Source organism: Oryctolagus cuniculus, chromosome 15 (assembly GCF_051225735.1).
Source record: "Oryctolagus cuniculus isolate XC-2025 breed Fujian yellow rabbit chromosome 15, ASM5122573v1, whole genome shotgun sequence".
Lineage (NCBI taxonomy): Eukaryota > Metazoa > Chordata > Mammalia > Lagomorpha > Leporidae > Oryctolagus > Oryctolagus cuniculus.
In genome coordinates, this window is record NC_142881.1 from 83,593,959 (window position 1) to 83,621,835 (window position 27,877).

General features: G+C 43.9%; 1 long non-coding RNA gene across 8 annotated transcripts in view; it reads left to right on the forward strand.

The window, feature by feature from the left end:
* LOC149122132 (uncharacterized) overlaps nucleotides 1-27,877 on the forward strand; it is a 163,309-nt gene that overhangs the window by 31,804 nt on the left and 103,628 nt on the right. For all 8 annotated transcript variants that reach the window (XR_016221798.1, XR_016221796.1, XR_016221793.1 and 5 more), the window contains one exon: nucleotides 23,655-23,756. This is a non-coding gene — a long non-coding RNA (uncharacterized LOC149122132). The remainder of the gene's footprint in view (nucleotides 1-23,654; nucleotides 23,757-27,877) is intronic.

Consider the following 27,877-nt stretch of genomic DNA (forward strand, 5'->3'; position numbering starts at 1 on the left):
TATCAGAGATAACCAAAGCCCTGTGTTTATTGCAGCACTGTTTACAGTAACCAAGATGCCCATTGATGGGTGAATGGATAAAAACACGTGGTACATAAACACATTGGAATCTTGTTTAGCCAGAAAAAAAGATTTAAGTTGTGTCACGTGAGGCAACAGATAGACCTGTGTGAAGTGAAATAAACCAGACGGAGAAAGACAAATACCATGTGCCCTTCACTCACTGAGGGAAGTTGATCACATACATGTGAAGAGTAGCATAGGAGTCGTTAGAGTTTAGAAAGAGTAGGGGAAGGCAAGGACAGAGAGAAGGTGGATAAGAGGTACCACAATACATCTCGGGTGGTTAGAAAGTGGTTCTCACGTTCAGTAGCACAATAGGATAATCATAGTCTATGACAATTAATTTTACATTTCAAAATAGGGGTTGAAAGATCCCCAGCACATAGAAATCATGGTATTTGAGGAGATGGAGATGATACTTATCTTAATTTTATTATCATTTTATTATACATTGTACCTGTGTCAAAATATAACACTGTGCTCCATAAGTGCAAATATTATGTGTGTTACAGATAATAAATAAAATATCTTCAGAGCACTTGTTTTGCTTTTGCTGAATCCCCTAAATTTTAGTATATTGTTTCTTCATTTTCATCTATCTCAAAACATTTTCTAATTTCCCTGTTGATTTTCTCCTTTGATCCGTTGATTATTTAAGAGTGTTTGCTTTAATGCCTATATATTTGTGAATATCCTACATTTCCTTATGTATTGATTCCTAACTTCATCCCGTTCTTATCTCATTCCATTCCATTCCGTATGATTTCCATCCTTCTACGTTTACTAAGACTTGTCTTATTGCCTGACATACAGTCCGTCCTTGAGACTGTCTCATGTTCATTCAGTAAGTACATGCACTCTAAGATTGATGTAGGTCTCTAAGAGGTCTGTTAAGTCTAGCTGGTGGACAGCATTGTTCAAGTCTTCTATATGCTTGTTAATTTTCTTCTAATTCTTTTCAGTATTGAAAGTGGAGGTCTTTGTCTTTATCCATCATTGTGGATATTTATTATTACTTAGAATTGCCTAAGAATCTATAATTATCTCAAAATAAAAGTTTAATTTATTCATTTTTAAAAATATTTTATTTATTTGAGAGGGAGATTTACAGACAGAGGGGGAGAGAGAGAAGTCTTCAATCACTGATTCACTCCCCAAATGGCCACAATGACTGAAGCTGGGCCTATCCAAAATCAGGAGCCAGGAGCTTCCTCCAAGGTCTCCCACGTGGGTGTGGGGACCTAAGCACTTGAGCCATCTTCTACTGCTTTCCCAGGGCATAGCAGAGAGCTGAATCAGAAGAAGATCAGCTGGGGCACAAACTGGCGCCCATAATGAATGCTGGCGCCACAGGCAGAGGCTTAGCACACTGTGCTATAGCCCTGACCCCTAAAAGTTTAAACTATCTGTACAGGGGCTGGCACTGTGGCACAGCAGGTTAAAGCCCTGGCCGGCAGCACTGGCATCCCATATGGGCACAGGTTTGAGTCCTTGCTGCCCCACTTCCAATCCAGCTCCCTGCTAATGCACCTGAGAAAGCAGTGGAGGATGGCCAAGTACCTGGGCCCCTGCATCCATGAGAGAAACCCAGAAGAAGCTTCTGGCTTCAGATCGGCTCAGCTCCAGCCATTCCGGCCATTTGGGGAGTGAACTAGTGGATGGAAGACCTCTCTATCTCTGTCTCTACCTCTCTCTATAACCCTGTCTTTTGTTTAAATAAAATAAATCTTTAAATAATAAAACATCTGTACAAACTTCTAATTGTAATGGAGCTCTGTTATTGGTCCCTTGTTTGGCTTTAGTTATTGGAGACCTCTCCCCACTTAATTCCTCTCAAATTGAAAGCCTTAGCTTTGCTGGTAAATCTAAAAAAAAAAAAAAAAAGTTGCATTTAACATCCTGTTCTTGAAGTGTCAAGATGAATCAGTACACAGCAGTACACAGCAGGTGGCAGAGCCTGAGCCCTGGGCATGACCAAGTTGATCTTGGAGGAATTGTTCAAAGGTAGGGATGATTAGGTCTCAGTCCGCAGAGTGGAGTTTCAATTATAAGTCAGTAATAGAGTTAGAAACCAAACTGGTTGAGGTCAATGTGGTTAATAAAAAAATAGCACAGGCGCAGTTGAAAGTCAAAAGCTAAGAGGGGACAGTGAATGGGAGTCACTGTGTCGGAGAGAGAGCAAGAAGGTGCCAAGGTGCAGATCAGGGGTCCCACCAAGTCAAAGCAAGCGTTCTCTCTGGGAATGTCTGCCAGGCCTGGCGGGGTTCTTCTCCATGCCTTATTTCTGGCTGCTTTTATTCGTGGTCCTCTAGAGGATTTTCCTACCTCTTTAAAGGTGCCCAGGACTTCTGGTGGTCAGTGGGCTCCTTATGTGCCTCCAGCAAGAGGACTCCTGCTTTTGGTCACACAAACTGTGCAGGGCCTACAATAAGCTGAGCATTGCGCCATGGGGAGTGTCTGGTGCAGCCTCTGGCCCATAGCATAGACTCAACAGATGTGATTTTCTGTTTGCTCCTCTTAAGTTGTGCTGTGTCTTGTATGCCATTGAAATTACACTGAAATTGCTTACTTATGCACTTATTTATGTGTTTATTGACTGGATCTGGCAATCCTTGAGATTCCCTTGGGGAAAAAACATGGTGTAATGAAAAGAAGCTACCATTGAGCATGCCTAGCTCTGAAAACTACAATGATTGAGTCAAGTTATGGAACATCTTTGTGTACGTATGGTACACACACATAGCCATGCAAACATGTGCACCTGCACGTAGATGCATACACTGGCACCACACACACCAGAGCATGGCTATTGTAATTATTAAGTTTGACATTTGTAAAGCACTAGCACTGGGCCTGGTGATCAAAGAGTGGAAGTTCCTTAATATTTTCTCGCATTTCTCCTTCCATTCCTCTGCCTCGGCTTTTGCACCCTCCCCTCTGTGTGTGTGTGTGTGTGTGTGTGAGAGAGAGAGAGAGAGAGAGAGAGAGAGAGAGAGAGAGAGAGAGAGACTGGCTTTTACTCATTTGGAAAAATAAGCTCAAACATTCTGGAATCCATTGTCCAGAATGAGATTCTGGCTTTAGGCAAGTCAGCCACCAGATTTGATAATTTTGTTCTTGAAGCTAACCATTTCTTGTAGCTAAATTCACCAGATGGAGCAGAGGTAGAAGGATAGGTACAAGAGTGCTCCTGCTGGCAAGAGGCTTATTTTGCCCCTTAAGTACACGTGAGTGTTCCTGGTCTCTGCTGCGCAGGAGTCTCAGGCTCCTGTGACCGTGTCATTCCTTTTGCTTTCCCTCCATCCTCATAGAGATGGTGGTTGTGCTGCTGCACCTGGATTTTGTTACCGTGGTTACAGCTACAGTCACTGATGGAGAAGGGGCAGGGAGCTGTATATTTATCAGGGAAAATTATACTGACGTTTAAATTGGAAGCATCATCATGGAGTACAGCTGCTGAGGAGTGGGAGTGCATGTGGCCCCTTTGCAACTGGGATGTGGGGAAGACTCTTGTCTCCTTCCGTGTGTGTGTGTGTGTGTGTGTGTTCATGTGTTCATGTGCATATTCATCCCTTAGCCTGTAACATGTTTGGAGATCTGAGATTCTGGTTGGGAATAGGAAAGAGCCTTTTTATTCTTTATTTTTAAATTTATTTTCATCTACTTGAAAGGCAGAGTGAAAGGGAGATGGCGAGAGAAAGATCTTTCATTCTCTGGTTCACTCTCCAAATGCCTGTAACAGCCAAGGGTGGCCACTGCTGAATCCAGGAGCCTGGAACTCCATCAGATTTGCCATGTGGGGGCCAGGGCCCAAATATTTGGTCCTTCTGCTACCTCCCAGATTTGCATTAGCAGGAAGCTGGATGGGAAGCCAAGTAGCCAGGACTTGAACTTGCACTTCTGTGTGGGATGTGAATGTTCCATGCCATGACTTAGCCTGCTGTGCTCACATGCCTGCTTGAAAGCCTTTTCAATGAGTTGAGGGGTCAGTGCTGAATCAGAAGTTTCTCTTCAGATGCTATAAATGATGACAAGACAGTCAGATGTGAGCAGAGAGTGATACCTCTGAAGCTTTAAGGAGTTGAGATGGATAGCCAGATGGACAGAGCTTGGGAGGGAGGCAGCAGTCTGAGGAGGGGGGAGATGGGACAGAGCCTTGGCTAGGTGGGTGCTGGTGTCTACAGTCTGCTGCTGGGCCCTGGGGCCTGGCAGGCTTGTGGGAGGTAGCAGGTGGATTAGCTCAAGGATGCCTATGCTGTCTGGAAAGTGGCAGAAGCAACTATACTACTGACTTCTGTCTTCCCCTCCTTGGCAAAGAAGATAATTTAAGGACAGACTGGTTGTGAATGTTGTCTTTGTGCAGTAGCAGGCTTGAAATATATAAAACATATCCACACAGAAGTGAATTTGCCACTGGAGTTCTTCCTTGTTAGTCAATTAACAAATATCTACTGAGTTCCTACTCCATGCCAGGGCTGAAGGAGCCTCAGGCCTGCCGTGCTCTTCTTTGTTCTTAACCTCAGTGTCCTCACCTTAATTCAGCACCTGCACTCAGATCAAGTGCACCCTCCTGAGACAGGCATTAGGACATTCGAGAGGCTAAGAAGCTGTAGGCAGAGCTCTCGGAAAAACCTCTAACTGGCTGTAGGTTTAGACTCTACTTTCCAGCAGGTAGACGGAACAAAGCTCCTTGAAACCTCTGAGCCAGTTCCTAGCTTAGTGCCAAGAGTCCAGGATGGTGCTGATGGAGGGATGCCTTGTCCACTTTACCTCATTTTTCTGGTATTGAGTAATCTAAACGGAACCACTTCCATGAATACTTTGGGAGATGAAGAGCTTAAACATTCTGTGTTCTCATTGGTTAGTCTGGAGAGGATGTGTATGTGGCCAGCCATGCATACACGAAACTCCATCCATTTGTGCTTTTACCTCTGTGTGTACATCCAAGTGGGTGCCTGCATGTGTTCAGGTATGCAAATGTGTGTGTGTGTGTGTGTGCATTACATACAAGAGGACTTCAAATAAGTCCATGGAAAGTGTGTATTATGAAAAAAACCTATGAATTTTAACAGTTTTTTTTGCACCAAAATAAACTTATCTTTTAATTCTCTTCTTTTCAAGAACTTTCTGAAGTCTCCTCATATGTAAAAGACCTCTCAGTGTAGGCATTTGGAAATCAGAACTTGATTTGAGGGTTGCTGCTGCTTCTCATAAGCTCTGTGATTTGAGCAGGCAACAGTAGCTCCTTGAGCCACATTTTTTTCATATGCACATGGAAATAATTAATCCTATTTATTTATTTTTTATTTATTTATTTTTGACAGGCAGAGTGAACAGTGTGAGAGAGAGACAGAGAGAAAGGTCTTCCTTTGCCGTTGGTTCACCCTCCAATGGCTGCCACGGCTGGCGCACCGTACTGATCCGAAGCCAGGAGCCAGGTGCTTCTGGTCTCCCATGGGGTGCAGGGCCCAAGCACTTGGGCCATCCTCCACTGCACTCCCGGGCCACAGCAGAGAGCTGGCCTGGAAGAGGGACAACCGGGACAGAATCCAGTGCCCTGACAGGGACTAGAACCCGGGGTGCTGGCACCGCAGGCGGAGGATTAGCCTATTGAGCCATGGCGCCGGCCAGAAATAATTAATCCTATATCACAGGTGTCTTTGGGAGGATTATATGCAATAATCAATATAAAGCATCTGTCAAGTGCCTGGTACCAAAAGGGTGATTAACAAATATTTCAGCTCTCTTTCCTCCCTTTCCATCTCCCAGCTGCAGAAAGGCATGCCTCAGATTTTGTTGTTATTCTCAGCTGGAAAAAATGGCTCTAACTTAGGCATATCAATAGCTTGAATCATAGGCAATTTATAGAGTTTTGTAAAAGCATATTCACCTACTTGTTCTCATATCCATTGGCCACAGCAAAGCAGTCAAAATCATTCTTAAAGAAAATTTTTTAAAAGATTTGTTTATTTGAAAGGCAGAGTTACAGAGAGAAAGGAAGACACAGGGATCTTCCATCCCTTGGTTCACTCCCCAGTTGGCCACAAAAAGCCAGGGCTGGGCCAGACTGAAGTCAGGAGCTAGGAGCTTCTTTCAGGTCTGCCACATGGGTGGCAGGGATTAAAGTACTTGGACCATCTTCTGCTTTTCCAGAAGCATTAGCAGCTGGATTGGAAATAGAGCAGCTGGGGTTCAAACTGGTGCCCATATGGGATGCCATCTTGGCAGGTGAAGGCTTAACTTCCCCAAATCATTTTAGTTGGTGACATGTGGAAGAAAGAACAAGAAGGCCCAATCCATGATAGCAATGCCTAGGCTCCAGCTCCCAAGGTCTTGGCTTGAACAGAGGAGGATAGGACTGCTCCATATAGAATGACATGCAGACGCAGATAAAGTACCCTCCTTGTCATCCCTTCTTTGTGTTTGGCCACAATTGGTCCCCAAGTCTTGGAATGCCATCCCAAAGAGGAGTGGGGAAATTGCCTCCAGATTTAGCAGTCCTTGATTGTGGTTTCATATCTGAAAGATCAGGGGCTTTGTGTCAGGTGTGAGAGGCTCTGGGGATGCCTTCCTGCTTGGTCTAGAACCTTTTATTACAGCCCTGCCACTGGCAGGTGATGGCTCTACCTGGGCAGGAACCTTGAGCTGGTTCCCTCTGAGAAGTGGCTGACACTACTCTTGCATTGGTGGCTCCTTGTGTTTGGGACTCCCAGTCCACCTAGGATAGGGGTTCATGGCCTGTGTGTTTGTCTTCATCCATTTTGAGCAAGAGCCATGCTGGGATCTGTAGCCATTCTGGCTAGGTTCAAGAGTGGTATAGTTGAATCTAGGGGACAGGGTTAAAGAGAAGAGCTGCAGTTAGACTGTGGAGGGTAGGATTTAGGGGAGACCAAGACTGATGTGCAGTCTCTGGGATTTCTTATAGCTGTGCAGCTTGGCCAGTGTTAAGGTGGGCCAGGGAAGAATGTAGAGGAAGTAATGACCTTGAACATTGATATTACTGAACTGCTGAGATATTTACTGCAAAGGAGCTATATTCATTCCTTATTTATCTGTTGCCACAGGATCACATCGAGTCATAAATGTAAGAAGCCAAAGGCCTTTATTTATTCCCTCTTTACCCAACTGAAACAGGCAGCAGCAACCCTGCCCCTATTCCATCCTTAACCTCCTCCAGACATGGGCTGTAGAGAAGTTTCCATGTCTGTCTGTGAGTGTGCAATCCTTAGTCAAACTCAAGTGTCACATTTTTAAAATTTTTTTTCCAAGATCAATTCTTCAAAATTACTTAAAGTTCTTCATTCTGTGGGCCAGCTTGGTTTCCCAGAGGGCTAAGCTGGCATCCCATATTTGGAGTGCTGATTTGAGTCTTGGCTGCTCCACTTCTGATCCAGCTCTCTGCTAATGTGTCTTGGAAAGCAGTCAGAAGATGGCCCAAGGAATTGGGTCCTTGCACCCATGTGGGAAACCTGGATGGAGTTCCAGGCTTCTGGCATTGGCCTGGCACAGTCCCTGCTGGTGTCAAAGTCTGAGTGTTGAAGTCCAGTCAACTGCGCTTGAGTTCCATCAGTAAGAACACTAACCAAATCTTTCTCTTCATTGAATGCAACTTAGTATCTGTCATTGTGGGTAATGATTTTTTTAAGATTTATTTTTATTTGAAAGAATTTCAGAGAGAGATCATTAGATCTTCCATCCACTAGTTTATTCCCCAGCTGGTTGCAACCCTATGGGTTATGATTTTTTTCTCTAGTTTGTTGAGAAGCTGAAATGAAAATTTATTAAAAAGCTTCTATCTGCTGGCTCATTCATAAATGGCTGCAATAGCCAGGGCAGGGCCTGACTGACCAGAGCTAAGAATCCATCTGATTTTTCCAATGAAGCTCTCAGGGACCACAGTACTTGAGCTGCCTTTCAGTGTCTTCCCAAGCACTAATTAGCAGAGAGCTAGATCAGAAGCAGAACAGCTGGAACTCAAACTTGTCCTCACATATGGGATGATGGTATTGCAAGAAAGGGCTTAACCCACTATGCCACAATGTCAGCCTTAACTGAAAATTTAAATATTTTCTGCTCAACTTCTTACACACACACACACACAAACACACACACAGACACTTGAAAATGTGGACAACAGAATTAAAAGGTAAGTGTATTTTGGTGTGAAAACATCTTAAATCTATGTCTAGGTGTGGAGGACACGTAAATCTATGAGTGTGCATACACACAGGTGCTTGTACAAAGTTTGTGATATGCAAGAGCTTAACTGTGCGTTTGCTTCTTTGTTGTTTTCATTCTCTATACTTCCTATATTAGGTGGGAATATAGTTTAGGTTAAAACAAATGGGGATGGGATTTAGTGGTTTCTGTAAGGTGGAATTCAGGGAATAGAATTGACTCAGATAGAAATAGATTCAAAAGATCAAAATATTATCAACAAATAGCTAAAAGCTCAAAAGCATCATGAGGACACTGACATTTCTTTTCATACCTCTCTGTTGTGTTGCCTCTGGGTTTTTTATTGAGAAGACTTTTTCCCACTGTGACACACATGTCCCCCAGGCACTAACTGGCCTGACCCACAGGCGGCAGAAGTTCTGTCCCAAAAACTCCAACAGGAGTTCTGAAGCTTGATCAGAAAGCTGATTCCCTGACCAGCCCTGACCTCCAACTCTGGTTATCAGGCCTGCTTCAGGGTCTGCATTCCCATGGTTTCCCTCCAAATCCCTATAATAACCTGGCTTGGACCAAGGTGAAGCCAGGAGCCAGGAACTGCATCCAGGTCTCTTTCAGGGGTGGCAGGACCCCATCATGTGAGCTATTCCCCAAGATCTGCTGTGGTAGGAAGCTGGAGTTGGGAGCCAAAACTGAGAACTGAACCCAGGCACATGGATGTTTCTTAACCATTAGGCTAAACAGCTGTCCCCAAACAAGGCTCTTTAGACTAAGAGAGAAGGAACTTAGTGCTTGGCAGACAACACAGTCCATGTGATGATTCTGTCTGGTTTTGGCTACAGTAGTCTTCATTACTTTCAGCTTTGCTTTTTGTACTTTCCATAACTTAGGGCAACTATGATCTGAAAATATTACTGAAGTGCAATGCAGAATTAAAGCATTTTGAGAGAGAGAATATGCATATAACTTTTATTGCAGTTTATTGTGATAATTGTTATATTTTCTTACTAGCCATTATTAATCTCTTAATTGTACTTAAATTATAAATTTAACTTTATTAGAGGCATATATATATATATATATGTGAAAAAAACAGTCTTGCATATATAAGTTTGATATTACCCATGCTTTCAGGCATCCATTGGGGGTATTGGGCATTTCCCCTGTAGAACAAGGGAGGCTAAGTGTAATCTGTCATTTTCTGCAACATTTGGACTCTGGACAATGCCTCATGTCTTTGTTTTCTGTCCTGTCATTCCTTAGCCCTTTCTTTCCAGACTGGAAGCTTCAGTGGGAACGTGCTTCCTCTGGGAAACATACAATACATCCAAAATGAGCAATGCTTGTTTGAAACCAAATGTGGGTTTAAGTATTCCTCCTGCAATCCCACCACCACTACCACCACCATCATCAAGAATATCCATTTCTTGAATACTTAACATGTGCCAGACCCTAGCTAAATGCCTTGAGACAGAATCTCATTGTATCTTCACAATAAAACATTATTCCCCTTTGTCTTCACAATGGGACAGATATCTTTCTTTGCTCTATTTTACAAATAAAAAAGCTGAGGCTGAAGTCACAGTACACAGAGCAAAGACTTGAATTGTATTTTCAAGACTCCAGGTCCTATGCTCTCGACTAAGCTCTTTGCCATTCCCCCAAAGCATTGTAATACTAATAATTTACCTAATGTTAACATAATTTTTCCGCTTTCTGAGCACTGTTTCTCAATATACAGCCCATGGACCACTTACATCAAAATCACTTGGGATTGCATGTTAAAAATTCAGATTCCTGGGCCTTATCCAGAAATCCTGTTGGAATCTGTGGGTAGACTGTAATGATGATAGCTCTCATGTGATTGTTTCCAAAGTGTGAGAGCAGTTGTTGAGGGAATTGTAGGATGACCCCTCTTCATGCTTATTTCAATCGTTTGGTTACTTCCTCATGACAGTTCTCTCAGCAGCAATAACCTTTGAACTCAATGAGAAAGCGGAACAAAGAGCAGCACTTGGCCAAGGTCAGGATTCTCAATCTGACCTTAAGGTTCAGTTTTGTTTATAGGGCATGAGAAATTTTAGCTCAGCTAGAAAAGCTCCAAGTCAGAGCTGCTAGAATGACTGGCTCATTCCCATCCTCCAGTTCAGATAAATATCTCCTGTTGAATTTATCATCCTTCTTAATTTCTTCATGGTATTTGCCCAAATCTGTAATTATTATTTACTGTAGTCCCTCCTTACCTGTGGTTTAGCTTTCTGATGTTTCAGTTACTTATACTCAACAGCAGTCCAAAAATATTAAAGGAAGAATTGTGCAAAGAACCAATTTGTAAGTTTTAAATTGTACACTGCCATGAGTAGTACAATAGGATCTCACACCATCATCCTCTGTCTTGCCTGGGAAGTGAATCATCCCTTTGTCTAGTGTATCCACATTGTATAAACTACCCTCCTGTTAGTCACTGCATAGCCATATTAGTCTCAGTTATGAAAACCTATACAGGTTATTAAACTATCTGAAGTTTCAGGCATCCACTGGGGAAGTCTTGGAACATATCCCCTGAGGATAATTGTGTTAATCCTCTCCTTATCTGATTGGAATGCAGCTTCCCTGAGGGCAGGGGCTTTGACATTGCTGAGGAGAGTCACCACAGAATCCAGAGACTAGCACACGCCTGACACCTTGTAGATGCAGGGATACTTAGGAGAATGCATCACTCAGCATGGAACACATCATGCTGAGTGAAACAAGCCAGTCCCAAAGGGACAAATACCATATGTTCTCCCTGATCGGTGACAACTGACTGAACACCAAAAAGGAAACCTCTTGAAGTGAAATCGACACTATGAGAAACGGTGACTTGATCAGCATAGCCCTGACTGTTAATGAACAACTTAATATATTATCCCTCTTAGTAGTTTTTTTTTTTTGTCTGTTATACTTAATATGACTGGTTTAATTCTGTAATTAATACACAGTTATTCTTAAGTGTTGAAATTTAACTGAAATGTGATCCCTGTTAAACATAAGAGTGGGAATAAGAGGGAAGAGATGTACAATTTGGGACATGCTCAAGCTGACTTGCCCCAAATGGTAGAGTTAGAAACATACCAGGGGATTCCAATTCAATCCCATCAAGGTGGCATGTACCAATGCCATCTCACTAGTCCAAGTGATCAATTTCTGTTCACAATTGATCATAATGAAAGGACTAAGAGTCAAAGGGAGCACATAAACAAGTCTAGTACCTGCTAATACTAACCGATAGAATAAATAAAGGGGAGAGTGATCCAACATGCGAAGTGAGATACTCAGCAGACTCATAGAATGGTGGATGTCCTAAACAGCACTCTGGCCTCAGAATCAGCCCTAAAGGCATTCGGATCTGGCTGAAAAGCCCATGAGAGTATTTCAGGCATGGAAAGCCAAGACACCCTGGCAAACAACACAACACAAAACAAAACAAAACAAAACAAAACAAAACAAAACAAAAAAAAAAAAAAAAAAACCTAAATGAAAGATCTCTGTGAGTGAGATCCCAGTGGAAAGAACAGGTCTTCAAAGAAGGAGGTACCTTTCTCTGAAGGGAGGAGAGAACCTCCACTTTGACTATGAACTTGTCTAAACAAGATAGGAGTCAGAGAACTCAAGGGGCTTCCATAGCCTTGGAAACTCATGACTGGTGCATAGGGAGATTACTGATGCCATAAACAGGAGTGTCAATTGGTAAAGTCAACAACAGGAGTCACTGTGCACTTACTCCTCATGTAGGATCTCTTTCCTTAATGTGCTGTACATTGAGACTTAATGCTATAACGAGTACTCAAACAGTATATATATTTCACTTTGTGTTTCTATGGGGGTGCAAACTGTTGAAATCTTTACTTAATGTATACTAAACTGATCTTCTGTAAAAAAAAAAAAAAAGAAGAAATTATCAATTCCCAACTTGACTCTCACTGGGATTAAACATGACAATAGGTCTGATCTGATTTCATCATCATTTAAAAAATCATCTATTATTTTTCACTTTATGTTTCTGTGTGGGAGCAAACTGTTGAAATCTTTACTTAATGTATGCTAAACTGATCTTCTGTATATAAAGAGAATCGAAAATGAATCTTGATGTGAATGGAAGGGGAGAGGGAGTGGGAAAGGGGAGGGTTGCAGGTGGGAGGGACGTTATTGGGGGGGGAAGCCATTGTAATCCATAAGCCATACTTTGGAAATTTATATTCATTAAATAAAAGTTAAAAAAACTAAAAAAACAAAAAAACAAGAATGCATCAGTGATTTAGTGGAAGAAGCATGGCAGTGGCAGTCTCTTGGTAGTGACCTAAAGGCTGGCACCAGTGTTGTGGACTGAAATGCTTTCTATCATTTGAAGTCAAGCCTCAGCAGCTTCTTGGGAGCATGAGAGTAGGTGCCAGTATCAGTTAGAATAAGCAAGTGCATAGGATCCCCAACAGCACTCTGATCCAAGCAGCTGTTTGAAACAAGTCAGAGGCCACATGGAAGACATGTATTGGAGATTATGGGAAAAATACACCTGACTGGCCTGTGGCAGGCAGGCCCTCGATTTGGGCAGGATTTCCTGGTGCCCATGAGTAGTGTAGGCTATTGATTCTGTTTGGCTATTCGTGTTCTGTTTAGCTGGGTTAGGCCCAGTGGGAAGAGTGAGGAGAGATGAGCCTGAGATGTACGGTTGTCATAGGGGAACTTTCCCAACCTTTAAGGCTTTCACAGGTGCCCTTCTGCCTGAGAGCAGAGTCCTGGGCAAATAAAACAGATTATTTTAGTCTCAACTGTCTAACATCTTCATCTATGTCATGGGTATAAATGTAGAGACAGTGAGCATATGATGATCAGTGTTCTAAGAAACTTGTTCTCAGTTCACGATTGCTGTCCCTGCTGGCTGTGAGGTGGGGAATATTTGGGTGTATTCCTAACCTTGAACCCCATGCTGATGGGCAGGAGGCCTTTTCTACTCTGTTCCTTGAGGCTCTGCACTGAGACATGAGGCACAGGCAATAGTAATATCTTTTACTCTTGATGACACAGGCTCTTGCTCTCCTCCTTTTGAGGTTTCCATGCCTGTGGTTCCTTTTCTGTGGGTGGTGGTGTAAAAGGATTATCTTGGATTAGATCCTGAAACATCTCCCCCAAATGCTGAAATGCTACATCAGGTGTTTCAGTGTCTTCATGTCTCAGCAACAGAATATTGAAAGGTTTGAATTCTGCCTCTAATTTCTGACTATTCTCTGCTTCTAGAAATTTATTTGTGGAGATTTCAGTATAAAATGAATACATGCTCATTAAAATATTTAGAAAATATAGTAAATTAGAGAGACAAAAATAGAATTAGTAACACTACATCCCCAAAGAACTGCTGCTAATATTTTAGCTTTTTACTATCCTACAAATTTATTTTGAACAGCTTTTAAAGGTTTGTGTTTGTTTTACATAGAGTAATCATGGCTGTATACACAATTTTCTATCCCCAGGTATAAAGTTATAATGGTAACACAGCAGCTTTTCCCTGTTATTATAAGCTATTCATAAATATCAATTGTGTGTACACAGTTGCTTTAATCATTTCCTTACTCTTGGACATTTAGGTTGTTTGCAATTATTGAATAATGCTGTGATGAACATCTTTGCGTATAAAACATTTCCCACATCAGGAAATTTTTTTTCTTAGTGTGAATTTCATGGAAATGGAGCCACAGTGTTCATGTTTGTAAATTACCCTTACCAGCAGCTGAAAAGTAACTTGTGCAAATTATAATAAGGTGCCATTTCCACCAGGAACTTGACTGCCACCTACAGGAAAATTGTCTCAATAACTACATCTATAATTCTTGCAAGGAGAGTAGCGCCCCTTGGAGTTGTTCAAAACTCAACCTGTACAACCATAAGTGGCAGACCGATGCAAATATTTATAAGATTCAAAACTCCTTTCCATATTTTCTTTATATATTTGAGAGGCAGAGAGCTCTCATCTGCTGGTTCACTACCAAAATGTCTACAGCAGCTGGGGTTGGGCCAGGGCTGAAGCCAGGGGCTGAGACACAACCCAGGCCTTCCACGTGAGTGCCAGGAATGCAGTTACTTGAACCATCGCCGCTGTCTCTCAAAGTGCACATTAGCAGAAAAATGGAATCAAGAGCCAGAACTGGGAATAAAGCTCAGGTATCCCTATGTGAAATACAGGCATCTTTTCCCCCCCAAAGATTTATTTTATTTGAAAGGAAGAGTTAGAGGAACACACACACACACACAAACACACACACACAAAGAGAGGGAGGGAGGGAGAGAGAAGAGAGAGAGTGAGAGATCTTCCATCTGCTGGTTCACTCCCCAGATGGCTGCAGCTGCCAGAGCTCGATCAGACTGAAGCCAGGAGCTTCTTCCTGGTCTCCCATTGGGTGCAGGGGCCCAAGCACTTTGGCCATCCTCAGCTGCTTTCCCCAGGCCGTTAGCAGGAAGCTGAATCAGAAGTAGAGGAACTGGAGCATGAACTGGTGCCCATATGAGATGCTGGCATCATAGATGGTGGTTTTACCTGGTACCCCATGATGCTGGCCCCGGATGCAGGAATCTTAACTTCCAGGCGAAACACTCTCCCCAGTTCTCTCAATGGTAGTGTATGAGTATGCCATTTTACCATGCTTTAGTATGGAAACTTATTTTAATTGTTCTAATTTTTGAGGGACATGGTCCTTTATTTATTTGGATTACTAATGAGGTTTAAAAATCATGATTTTCAGTTTTCTCTAAGGAACACAAACTCTTTTATCAAAGATAGATTTTTCTTTCTTTTCCAACAAAGAAATGTTAAGAGGAAGCTGATAACTGAGGCTAGGACTGGTGCCCAACTAGACAGAAGGTGTGTGTGGCATATGCCCAAGTCTAGGTCTCTGTGGCTGGGAACACACGGAGTTGGCTCTCAGAGTTTCCAATTCTCCCTTCTAAGAAGGATTCCTCCTGCTCTTCGCTGTCACTCTGGATTTATCCAGGGAGCCCTTGGCTGTCCTGTGAGGGGTGCGGAGCGGGAGTGTGCTCTGCATGAACCCACTGGGCGGCGGCTTTTCGGCTCGCCCAGCTGTGTCCCAGAAGCCTGAGGCATGGCGGTGGCACACCAGCACCAAAGTGAGTTCTGTGCTTAGGAGCTGTTCCCTGAGCGGTGGGCCGCCTGCTGAGCTGGCCGGCCACAGCATGCTCGTGAGGCCTTCCTGAGGCCCTCATCCACACTTCTCTACACACTGTGAGGTCTTCTCAGCTAGAGCCCGTGCTTAGGCCTCATCCATCCAAGAAAAGTGTATGAGCTCCACCGTTTCTAAGCAACAGCTCCAGTCCCTGTGCACAGTGGCCAACAAGGTCAAGTGTCCTGTCCTTGTAGAGCTCTTTGTGGCTGGCAAGGCAGAAAACAGACGAGTGGTCAGATAGATGAGTAAGGCAGCGATGTGCTCCTGAGTGAGGAGGGTGGTGGCTGGGGACACAGGAGGCTCTTTTGAGGAGATGGCAGTTGAGCTGAGACCTGAATGACCTTGTAAGTGAAGAAAGAGGCAGCTCATATCTATTGAGACATTACCAGATGTTTTTTGGAGGTTATAATTTTATTTATTTATTTTTTGACAGGCAGAGTTAGACAGTGAGAGAGAGAGAGAGAAATGTCTTCCTTCCGTTGGTTCATCCTCCAAATGGCCGCTACAGCTGGCATGCTGCACTGATCCGAAGCCAGGAGCCAGGTGCTTCCTCCTGGTCTCCCATGCGGGTTCAGGGCCCAAGCACTTGGGCCATCCTCCACTGCCTTCCTGGGCCACAGCAGAGAGCTGGACTGGAAGAGGAGCAACAGGGACAGAATCCGGTGCCCCAACAGGGACTAGAACCCAGAGTGCCAGCGCCGCAGGCGGAGGATTAGCCTAGTGAGCTGTGGTCTGGCCTGGAGGGTATAATTTGATTAGTGCATGCTTCAAGGTGTAGGATTGCATCCGATGGTCATAGAGGTGAAGGTCCTGCAGCTCATAAGCTTCAGAGCCAAATTTGTGGTCTGTGTATATGAACGAAATCCTTGTGCCCTTTGCACCAAACCAGATCTGTATAAAAGGGGGGTGATAGGCCTTGGGGCTGAGCAGCCACAGTCCCTGGGTAGTTTGGGCAGTGATGAGAATGAGGACGAGACCAAGATCAAGAATCATTCCCTTCCCTTCTTTCTCCCACCATTTTTTTTTCCATCTGATGTTCTCTCTGTGTTTTTTTTTTTTAAAGACTGATTTATTTCTTTGAAAGTCAGAGTTACACACAGAGAGAAAGAGAGGCAGAGAAAGAGAGAGAGAGAGAGAGAGGCCTTCCATTTGCTGGTTCACTCCCCAGTTGGCCGTAATGGCTGGAGCTGCACTGATCCAAAGCCAGGAGCCAGGAGCCTCTTCTAGGTCTCCCACGTGGGTACATGGGCCCAAGGACTTGGGCTATCTTCTACTGCTTTCCCAGGGCATAGCAGAGAGCTGGATCAGAAGTGGAGCAGCTGGGACTTGCACCAGCATCCATATGGGATGCCGGCACTGCAAGGGGCAGCTTTATCCACTATACCACAGTGCTGGCCCCTCTCTGTGTTTATAATTGGAATATTCCTTGATGGGCAAGGATAGCATAGTGAATAGAGAGAAAAAACCTGCTGCCTCAGAAAATCTCACATACATCCTCCTCTACCTCCAGAGAAGCCAGCCTCTAATGAGGAGATGCAAGTATGTGACACATTTCTTTTTATCATTTTTAAAATTCTTTTTATTTTAACTTTATTTTTTTATGTGAGTTGTACTATGTTTATCATCTTGGCTATCAATAGACAAAAGCCTCTGTCCCAGATGAACCCAAATTGAAACAAGTGTGGGCCCTTAGGAAGCCCTCATCAGTTCTAGCTGTGTTGAGTCTTCTGGGAGCTGTTTTAGCTACGGCCTGACTCCAGGCTGTGTTCGGTTAGAATTCTGGATGGGGCCTGCGCTGTGGTGTAGCAAGTAAAGCCGCCGCTTGCAGTGCCGGCATCCCATATGGATGCTGGTTCAAGTCCCGGCTGCTCCACTTCTGATCCAGCTCTCTTCTGTGGCCTGGGAAATCAGCAGACGATGACCCAAGTCCTTGGGCCCCTGTACCCACATGGGAGACCCAGAAGAAGCTCCTGGCTTTGGATCAATGCAGCTTGGGCCGTTGTGGCCATTTGGGGAGTGAACCTGTGGATGAAAGACCTCTCTCTCTGTCTCTCTCTCTGCCTCTGCCTCCCTGTAACTATGCCTTTCAAATAAATAAATAAATCTTAAAAAAAAAAAAAAGGAAAAAAAACTCTTCTGGAGAGGATCAAGGATGAAGTCATCATCTCAGAGCCTGTTTTTTTGTTTTTTGTTTTTTTTCCCTAGTGACCTGTGACATTATTGACATTTTCCAACACTAAATGTATGAAGGAACTAAGCCCCTTTGGACAGGCACTGTGGCCCACACAGGAAACAGACAGCCCTGCGATTTAGTATGTGCAGGCCCAGCAGGATCCAGTAGAAACTTTGACATCTTAATCATGTTCTTACTCAGTCATCCACAGCTAATATATCTTCCTGGCAAAGCAGGTGTCTTCCATAAGGAACACAACGGGGGCAGATTGTTATCGTAAGAGGCTGCCAAAGTCTGCTCTAAATTGTCCCTGAACCACTGATAATAAACCAAATTGCTACAAATAGACATCAGTTTGCAGAAATGTTAGCTGTCCAAGGGATGCCTTTGGCTTGGGGAGCAGAGGCAAATGTGTTACAAGTATCAGGTGTGTAGGAAGGGAACTTGAAGTTAGCTTTTAGGACAGCCATTGGGTCAATTGTGATAGTGAGTTGTGCTGTTCCTTGAGTGTTCCCAAGAGTTTGTCGTCAGCCTCCTCAAATCACAGTTGGTATTTTCAACAGTATGCTCCATTGGACTGGACAGGTTTACTGCTTTGGAATCCTAGGCCATTTGTGAGACTGTTTGAGTTCTCGTGTGAAAAAGACTGATGAGTGAGAAATTTTATCCTGTTTTGCATCAGGGTTGTACAGTGGTGACTGAAGGAATGGAGTGGAATTGGGCCAGAATCATTGCTTTTACTCTGTTTAGTCCAGGGTTCCTTGAGTGTTTGGAGAGCTGGGGCTAGAAAAGAGTAGAACCCTTTCCCAACTGTCTAAATGCAAGACTGTAGTGAGCTAGATGTGGAGCACTGGGCCTCATGGGCAGCAACACACACTCACCTTTCCAGGGGAAGTTTTGGTGGGGACCTTTGAAGGGTCAAGACAGAGAGGAGAAAGTACATACTCTTTTCCCATTGACTGCCTGGGCTTTTGTCTCTTTCCTTTTTAAAGCACAGGCTACTGTTTCAGAGAATTCTTTATTTTATAAAATTTGGAATGTAAACAGAAAGGGAAGAACCAAAGCGTTATTCATAGCCTCACCATCCAAAGATGAGCAATAACACACATTTAAGCCCATTTTCTTTCTGTCTTTCACTCTGCCTGGTTACTTTTACCTAATTATGATTTTTTTTACTCACATTTTATTTCACTGTATGTGTTATTACTGATTCTTTATAAACCACTTTAATGGCTACATAATATTCTAACAGATGGGAATAGTATAAATTACTTAGCAGTTGTTGAATGTTCAGATTTTTTTCAGTGCTTATTTTTATAAATGAGAGTACACTAAATATCTCTGAAAATAACTCTTTCTCTGAATTTAAAATATTTCCTGAGGATGCAGTGCTAAAAGCACAATTACTATGTTAAAGTAGGTAAGTATACCCAATACTCTTTTATGTGTTTTCTTCCCCTCCCCCTCTCCCTCTCCCCCTTTCATCATGCTATAGGTTAGGTCTCTAAACTTACTGATCCTACATAGCTGCAATTTTGTACACTGTTACCTAATGTTCTCAGTATAACGCATGGAGTATGTATGGGTGTGTGTGTAACCAAGTTAGTTTCCTGAAAGTCATACAAATAGACAAACCCAGCCCCATTTTCCTAAATTTTGTGTTCCATTAAATGATCCTCACCACTGTAACCACAATAGCAAGGCTTACTAATGATAAGAAATCTGATTGTTATGTTGGAAGATAACTGCGATATTTTTCAAGTGCATTTGAGATCAAAATATACCTGGAAGGGAGTGGGCATTTAGCTTTACACTTAAGATGCCTGTATCCCACTTCAGAGTTTCTGAGTTCAATTCCTGGGCCCAACTCCGGATTCCAGCTTCCCACCAATGTAGACCTTGGGAGGCTGTGCTGATGGCTCAAGGAATCAGGTTTCTATCAACCACATAGGAAATGTGGATTGAGTCCTGCTCCTGGCATGGCCTGCCCCAGCCCCAGCCCCAGCCATTGTGGGAATTTAGGGAGTGAATCAGAGGTGGGAATTCTCTCCACCTCTGTCTCTAAACTTAAAAGGAAAAGTTGCGTGGGAGCTGAATGTGGGAGTTCCTGCTTGCAGGAACAGGCCTGTTACCCACAGACATCTGGGACCTGATGATCAGAGACAGAGCATGGCTTCAGATGGGACACCAGGTGGGGTGAACAGACCCCATCCATGTGAGTTCTCAGCCTCACAGAAGTTTACATGAAACATCAGTTTAAAGAAAACATAAGTTACCCCTCGTTCCATCCTCAGATAATTACGTGGATCTAAAGCTTGTAAATAAGATGCCAAAGTAGCAATTTTGGCAACCTTAAATTCCAGGACACTAGAACTTAGGGAGGCTGTGCTAGAAAAAGGCAAATAAGTGCTGTATTTATTTATATGGCATTTATATCTCATTAGCGCTCTGCTAACATACTTAGAAGTGTATATATACTCATGTTAGAGACCTTTTATATAAATTATTCATTAATTATGTTGTAATTAAAGTTATATTTTTACGTTTTTTAAATACACCATTGACACACATATATAAGGAGAGAGCACACATGCATGCACGCTCACTGAGCTCATGAGAGAGCTGTCCTTTCCTTTCCCTCCAGGCTCACTTAAGGCTTTCCATTTTCTATTGCATTCTGCTTGTGTCTCGGGACTGTTACAAATGCTCGGTAGCTGAGAGTGCACTAAAGAGGATCTACGTACCTCACTGAGCCTAATCATGGCCTCTACAGTAACAAGAACAATGACAGCTGAATGTCTTGCTTAGGCTGGGTCAGCAGCTGTGCTGAGCATCTCCAAGGATTCTCCGATTTTATCAGCACAGCAACTCCAGGGTTTGGTGTCGTACCCATTTTATAGGCAGACTGACTGAGATCTTGAGGGCTTAAATGACTTACCCAAGCTCATTCATCTAATTGTCAGTGCTCAGGGGTGGGTGTGGCCCAAGGCTGAGGCATGCAGAAAGGAATCACTTGTTTCACATTAAGCCTAGAAACGAAATACTCCATCTGCATGGTTTTCAAAACATTTCTGTGTTCCAGTGAATAGATCTTCTGCTTCCATTTCCATGAACTTTTGAAGTACCCATGTGTGACGTTCTTGTATTTTTTTTAAGATTTAGTTATTTATTTATTTGACAGGTAGAGTTATAGACAGTGAGAGAGATAGAAAGGTCTTCCATCCATTGGTTCACTCCCCAAATGGCCACTACAGCCAGTGCTATGAGGAGCCAGGAGCTTCTTCCTGGTCTCCCATGCAGGTGAAGGTGGCCAAGCACTTGGGCCATCCTCCACTGCCCTCCCAGGCCACAGCAGAGAGCTGGACTGGAAGAAGAGCAACCAGGACTAGAACCCAGTGCCCATATGGGATGCTGGTGCCACAGGTGGAGGATTAACCAAGTGAGCCACAGCACCCAGCCCGCATTCTAGTATTTTAAAAGTGAAAAGATAGAGTAGGATGTAAGTTTAAGATTTTTTTTTTTTTACAGGCAGAGTGGACAGTGAGAGAGAGAGACAGAGAGAAAGGTCTTCCTTTGCTGTTGGTTCACCCTCCAATGGCCGCCGCGGGTGGTGCGCTGCAGCCGGCACACCGTGCTGATCCGAAGGCAGGAGCCAGGTGCTTCTCCTGGTCTCCCATGGGGTGCAGGGCCCAAGCACTTGGGCCATCCTCCACTGCACTCCCTGGCCACAGCAGAGAGCTGGCCTGGAAGAGGGGCAACCAGGACAGAATCTGGTGCCCCGACCGGGACTAGAACCCAGTGTGCCGGCGCTGGAAGGCGGAGGATTAGCCTATTGAGCTGCAGCGCTGTAGGATGCTCTTTAGTTGTAGTGAGAGTGGACTGTCATAGCTAGTGACCAGTTGTGTTCTCTGCAAATACTAACAGATGCACCATAATGAGTTGGAGAGGTCCCTTCAGCACCAGAGTTTGGGTCACATCCAGTGCAGGGAAGCTCTGGACAGAGGCTCTGAGCCTGGTTTCTGTGTGGCTGAGGAAAGGGCCATGGAAGAGGCTGCCACCTTGAATGGCCAGCCTTACCCCTGGCATTCCAGGACACAGACCCAGAGCCTGTACTTTCAAATGTTGCACAGCTCATTTTTTAAATAAAGTTTTTATTTAATAAGTATAAATTTCATAGATACAGCTTTTTGGATTATAGCGGTTCTCCCCCCAATACCCGCCCCCATACTTCCACTCGCGTACCACCTCCTACTCCCTGTCCCATCCCATTTTTCACTAAGATTCATTTTTAATTATCTTTATATACAGAAGACCAACTCTAAGTAAAGATTTCAACAGCTTGCACTCACACAGACACACAAAGTATAAAGTACTGTTTGAAGACTAGTTTTACCATTAATTCTCAGTACAACTCATTAAGGACAGAGGTCCTACATGGGGAGCAGGTGCACAGTGACTCTGGCACAGTTCATTTTTTAAAACTGAATTTTGAGGCTTTAGATTTCATAAGGCTGACATTTTTGGCCTGGAAAGCCAATACTTTCCAATGCATTCTTGTTGAGGAATGTGGATGTTTTGTTCAAATCCTAAGCAAAAGTCAATTACAGAGTAAAAGGGAAGGTAAAATATATACAGTTATAAGCCAGAACGTAATGACAGTCATATCACGTGATGGCAGACCTGTAACACTGCTAAGGCTGCATGTTGAGGACATTCTCTAGCCTCAAGAACCTACATTTTGTATAAAAGTAAGCTGAGGGACCTGGTGCTGTGGCGTAGTAGGCTTAGCCTCCACCTGTGGTGCTGGCATCCCATATGGGTGCGTTTTTGTCCTGGCTGCTCCTCTTTCAATCCAACTCTCTGCTGATGGCCTGGGAAAGCAATGGAAATGGCCCAGGGGCATGAGCCCCTACACCCCCATGGAAGACCCTGAAGAAGCTCCTGGCTTCAGATCAGCTCAGCTCCGGCCATTGCAGCCATTTGGGGAGTGAACCAGCAGATGGAAGATCTTTTCTCTGTCTCTCCCTTTCTAACTCTACCTCTCAAATAAATTTAAAACATTTTTTTTAAAAAAATGGGAAGCTGAAAATAACTTATGCATCTTAAAAAATTCAGAGAACAGTAGAGTGAATCAAATGGGAGGAGCAGTAGATGTCAGAGGAAATGAAGGTGATAGAAAATAAAGAGGAACTGTTCACAGCACAGCCTGTGGAGGGATGGAGTCTGTGTTGCACTGGGGTTTTGCACTTGCATTATTGGGCTACTGGTGCTCCAGCTCTGCTAAAAGCTCAGGTGCAGGCCCTGAGGGGCACAAAAGATTTGCTCTGGTCAGAGTTTGGTTGCCGTGGTAACAGTACTCTGTGATGGTGGTGGGGCTTTAAGCCGTGACTGGGTCAGAAGGGCTCTGTCCTCCTGAAGGGGCTGATCCCAGTATCACAGGAGTGGCTCAGTCCTTGAAAGAGTGCATTCTTGGCAAAAGAGTGACTTTGCCTGACTCTTCCTCACAGGCCCTCCACCCTGTGTAACACCCCGCCAGAGATGGCCCTTCACTGGGAATTCCAGCCTACAGAACCCAAATGAGTGCCTGTTGTTGATAAACTGCCCAGTCTGTGGTGGTCTGTTACAGCCGCAGAACATGGGCTGGGACATGGGCTTCTGCCAGTGTCTGATCCTGCTATCTGTTGAGCTTGGTAGCAGTCCTAACAGTAATTGCTGTGTTTCCTGAGCACTTACTCCATGCTCGTGGCCTTGCTGCATTAGCTTATTAATCTTTACAGCTTCCTACAAGGTAGAGACGTTTTCTACACTTCCAACGCTAGGGAATGAGCCCTAGTTTAGAGGTTTCATTTATCCAGTGGTGACTTCCTGAGTGTTTACTTTGTGCTAGGCAGCCTTCTCAGTGAAGGTGCAGTGCTGAACAAAACGTGCCTGTATGGATTTCCATCCTAGTAGCAACTGCCCGAAGTTACCAGAGGGGAGTTGTGAAGCTGGCTCACGTCATTAGTCACTTCCAATCTGCTTTCCTTTTTCAGCACCACACCCTGACCACATGGCTGCTGACCACTGCACCTGCTTCACAGGGGACTGGCACCTCAGTGTGGAGATGAGCAATGGCGAACACACAGAAGGGCCTGGTGAGTGCCAGCCAGTGTGGCTCACATTCACTTTGTTCTCACATGGCCCTGACCTCTTTCAGCTCTCATACACATGTCCCGAGCAGAAGGTCCAGTGCCTTTGTGTGCTCAAGGATTTAACTTTACCCAGAAGGAAGTCTTGCCTGTGTCCTTGGCTTCCGGGAGGTTATCTCTGTGTCCTTGGAGTGTGACCCGTGACAGGATGGTCTCTGTCCACATAGGAGCACTGGGTCCTGCTACAGAGTCTACAATACAATTTGGGGATGGGGCTAGCCGTGTGAGCCAGTGTTTCAGTGGGCACTGGCCATGCTAGAAAGAACAGTGATGTGAATGGCGGCTGTCTATCACATAGTGTCCGGTGACCCCAGAGGCACTGAAGACTTAGATCGAGCACATAGACAGTCAGTCATGCCTGTGGGTGGAGACCCGGTGAAATCCCTGAACACCAGAGCTCGAGTGAGCTTCCCTGGTTGACAGTACTCTGCGTCGTCACACACGATCGCCAGGAGAGTGACAGTGTCCTGGCTCCACAGGGGATGGACAACAGGAAGCTGTGTCCTGGGTGCTTCATCCATTGGCTGAGCCAGTCTGTCCTTTCCCTGCATTAAACCCTAACTGTGAGTCTTTCTGTGAGTCCTTCTGATTCATTATCAAAACTGAGTGGTTTGAGGGAACGCTCGAGCTTGCAGTAGGGGTCAGAATGGAGGGCCATCTTGTGGAATGTTCCCTCAAACTTTGCACCGAACTTCAAACCTCGGGCAGTACACTTCCCAGGTCTATTTTGGGGATATGTTAGATTGAGAAAAAGTGAAACCAGTCTGCATAATAGCAGAATGCCCCAGCTTCATGTTGGAATCATTGCTCCAGCAGTGGCCAAGGCAGCCTGTGCCCTGAGAACAGCAATAGCAGGGCAGGGACAAGTTCTGAAACCAGGACCCAGGGCTTGGGGCTCAGCCTCCATCAAGGGTGAACATGCACGTTAGGGTGTGCAGCTCACACCTCGGGTGATAGCTACTTCTTCCACGGCCTCAGAACGTTTTCCCTCCTTTATGTGATTACTTATTTACATCCTCTGTCATCCTAAAGGGATTGGAAGTAACTTGAATAGATATGTATGTGCTCCAGTGAACTCACTTTCCAAAAAAAAAGGGGGGGGGGAGGGAAGTGGCAGAGGAAGAGGGAGGGGAGCAAATGGGAAAGGAGCAAGAAGAAGGAGTTGGGTTGAGATTCACATCCAAAGTGCGCACCATAAACATTGCTTGCATCTATTCATTACGTTGTTTAAAGCCTCCATGTCCTTATTTATGTGCGTGTTTGTTTATTTACTTCCTTATTTATTTATTTCTGGCCTACTTACTCTGTCTCTGACATTTCATTGCACTAAGAGCCTTCTACTGTAATAGTTGCTTGTCAGTGTTCTCCTGCATTCCTAATGGTTTTGCCTTATGCTACGATGCTGTGTGATTCATTTCCAGTGGTTCATGATTGTTAGTTCTTCATTATGGGCTACACTTTCTAGCTATGCAAAGTAAACCATTTCTCTACTTAATGCATTTTGCTGTGGATTCTATCTTGATACTAAAATGGGTACTCCTAAGCTATTATCTATGAACAGCCACTATACCCTTGAGTAACTTTTTAATGGCAAGGTTTCAGTGTCATTTGGTTTTGTTTGTTTCTGATAAAAGCAGTATATATTTGTATTTGTTTTCAATGCAGTCCCGGAAATCTTGAGCTTGACAGAAGAGTTTAAAGTGATTGTGTGTTATCAGAGTTGATGTTTGGTATTTCTCATTCCCACACTAACAGGTCTATCTTGAAGTTCCGGATTTCCTTCATCCATCTCCCCAAGTCTCCACCGTCTCCCTCTAATTAACATTCACCTCTTCTTCCTTACCTCCATAAATTGTATCACCAGACACCCAAATTATTGCACATTTATGAGTAAAGCAGGGGTCTGTGTTTCCAACGAGCTTCTCAAGGGGGCACTCATGGTGGCTTGGGTGCAGATGGGAGAAGCATTATAGGTCAGCTACACTGTTGGTATATGGGGACGGAGCAGGTTGGCAGATTGGGGACCCCCATCACCACCAAAATGATATAAAGAGCTTTGCTTGGGACACAGAGTTTCCTCCATGTGGCTGTTCCAATGCATTTTGTTTCACTATTGCCCTTCTAGTTGTCTACTAGGGAGCTCTGAGTTGCTCTGTTCTGTTCATCTTCTCTTTCCAAGGTCAGCACACTTGTCTGGGACATGTCCACTGTCACATTGATTTTTAGAACGTGCTTTACTTCATTGGTGTTAGGCTGAGGTCAAAGGCCTCTGCTTCTAGAAGCTGTGGTTCATTTTGGTGGGGTGTTGGGAGAGAATTATTATCTCCGTAGCTGTGTGAGACCCAGGTTTTAAATCAGTTGCTTTCGAGATGCCCTGGCCTACTCAGGCTTATGTGTTTTTTTGTTTGTTTAATCTTCAGCTTAGAGCTTCCCCTGGGTTATCTTAGAACAAATTTTGTTTATCCCTGTTGTTTTGGGCAGTTTATTATCACTCTTACTATTTTGACTTCTGTTTCAATCCAGTTTTATCTCATTTCCATATTCTTGACAATTCAAAAATAATTTTTGGTCCATTGAAAACAATTTATTTCCAAGGCTGCTTCTGGTTTCATTACACTAATGAATCTCTTGGGAAAAAGGTAAACTTATGTTTCTCTTTATGGATGCTTGGAATTTCTTTGATATCAGTCTATTTCTTTCTTATCAGATTGTATTTTTTGATTCTACTGATGACATAAAAGAGATAGTTTAATTCTGTTTTCCCCCATAGAGTATGATTTTAGAGAGTTGCTTTATCTCTTTTTCTCTTAATGATTCACAAAGTCTGCAGGGGCCTCTGTATCCCTCCCTGCCCCCTCTAGTTTTTTCCTTTGCTATTTACTCATTCTTCACTGCAGAGCCATTTATCCAGGCACAGAAAACTTTCAATTCACTTCTGACCAGGTACAAGTTATAAAAAGAACACCCCTTGCCAAGAAAGGTTGCACATTGAATTTCCTGAATCAGTCACTTTCATTGGCATTTTATTCATCTTGTGCTGCCAGAGGCCACCAAGTGCCTTTTCAAAGTATTCCAGGAGTGGTGGTCTTCAAATGGTAGCTCTTGAGTCTACAGGAAATGGAAATATAACTACTAAATCATTTTTCTGTACTATTGACAAATGAATAAATGATGTAAGTAATGGGCAAAATGTAATTTTGCTCCTGAGTTGTCTCTTTCTCATGCTGTTTATGGGATGAATTGGAAGAGGGTCAATTCTACAAGGTCATGGGGTTTCGTTAAACATATTACTAGGGAGGGTTATAAAGTGAAGATCAGCAAGGCAGAATTCTGGGTTCCTGATCTCCAGGCATCCTTCTGGGATACCCCTGCACCAGAGCCTTTGGGATTTGTTTTGTCTGTGCTCTGTAGGAGGGTCTTCAGCAGAGTCACCACCTCCCTTGCTAACCCTTTTAATCTATGCTGCCTTGGTGGTGACAGAAGAGGTCAGATGCAGTTTGTTTAGGGAGGTGTTGGAATATGTATCAGGAGATGCTGGGAGGCTCTGAGAAACTGTAGATCTTCTACTACTAGCAGGGGGCCAGAGCTCCCCATGGATGACTGGGCTCAGGCCAGTCACCTACCACTGGGTGTTGGAGTAGTCCTTGGTCTTGGTCTCAACCACAATGCAAAGCACTTTCCAGAGAAATATCTAGGGATCATTTTTCTGATGACCCCACCCAATTTTCCACAGATTATGATTCATAAGGATGTCTAAAATTTGGTCAGTAAAAAGAATGTCTTTAATTTCCCATTCAATCTTAGCCTATGAATCTGTGGGATTTTTTAAGTTTATTTTTATTTATTTGAAAGGCAGAATGACAGAGAGTTGGAGAGAGAGAGAGAAAAGTTTGGTTGATTGATTTATTTCATCTGCTAATTTTCTCTCCAAACTGCCTGCAACAGCCAGGGCTGGGCCCGGCTGGGGCTGTGAACTAGGAGCTCCATCTGGGTTTCCCATGTGGATGTTACAGGCACAAGTATGTGAGTCATCATCTGTTGCCTCCGGAGTGTTCTTGAGCAGGAAG